This window comes from Elephantulus edwardii, unplaced genomic scaffold (genome assembly GCF_000299155.1).
Source record: "Elephantulus edwardii isolate Elephantulus edwardi_28Jun2011 unplaced genomic scaffold, EleEdw1.0 scaffold00164, whole genome shotgun sequence".
NCBI classification, from domain to species: Eukaryota; Metazoa; Chordata; class Mammalia; order Macroscelidea; family Macroscelididae; genus Elephantulus; species Elephantulus edwardii.
The window spans coordinates 973,476-974,601 of NW_006399914.1; positions in this window are offsets into that span (position 1 = coordinate 973,476).

Genomic DNA, 1,126 nt, shown 5'->3' on the forward strand with positions numbered 1-1,126 from the left:
TTTGTTCCCAGACAGTAGGTTTTCTTCTCACCATATTGGGAAAAGGTTTTGATGCGCACAGGGATTTAATCTTGAGAAGCTCCCATTCATCAATTTTATCCTCATCAAATTGTATTTTTCTGACTGTATTTGGCAGTCTCCTATAGGACTAGGGCTTCTAAGCTTCATCTCAGTTTTTCTCTTATGAACTTTATTGCTTTGGGTTTTGCTCCTAGTTCTTCAATCTACTCTGAGTTGATTTTGTGTATGGTGTGAGATGTGGATTGTTTCAGTTTTCTGCAGGTGGAAGTCTAGCTTTGCCAGCACCATTTATTGAAGAGGTTGTCATTTTACCATTTAATAGCTTTGATTACAAAATGGGCCCAAGACATGGAAAGAATTTTCACAGAGGAATATACTCCAATGTCAAACAGATACACGAAGAAATGCTCTAAAACAATAGGAGAGATGTAAATCAAAACCACAATGAGATACCATCTCACTCCAGTACAGTGGCAAAGTTTAACAGAGTAGCAAGTAATAAATTCTGGAGAGGATGTGAGGAGACAGGAACTCTTACACTTGCTAGTGTAATTGTAAAGTGATAGAACCATTATGGAAAGCAGTTTCATGCTTCCTCAAAAAGCTGAACATAGAAATTCCAAATGACCCAGCTAGCTATTCCACAGCTTGGAATATACCCTGAGAAAATGAGAACTGAGGCACAAATGTAGAATTGTACACCAATGTTCATAGCAGCATTATCCACCATCACAAGAACATGGGAACAGCCCAGATGCCCAACCACAATCAAATGCATTGAGAAATTATGGTACATTCATACAATTGAATGCTATGCAGCACACGGAAACAATGATTTTGTAAATTATTATTTACCTTGGGAAAGACTGGAGAGCATTATGCTGAGTGAACTAAGTCAGTCCCACAAGGACAAACATTGTATAAAACCATTATTGTAGAATAAGTATGAGAATCAAAAGGAGGAAGGTGGAGCAAAGAAATGAGGATATGTGCAGGGCAGAAGTATTAATCATAGGGTTGTACAACTTGGTGGGTAGGAGGATGAGAGAAATTGGAAAAATATAGTCCGGAAAAAATGTATTCAAATTTTGTAAATAATCTAGTA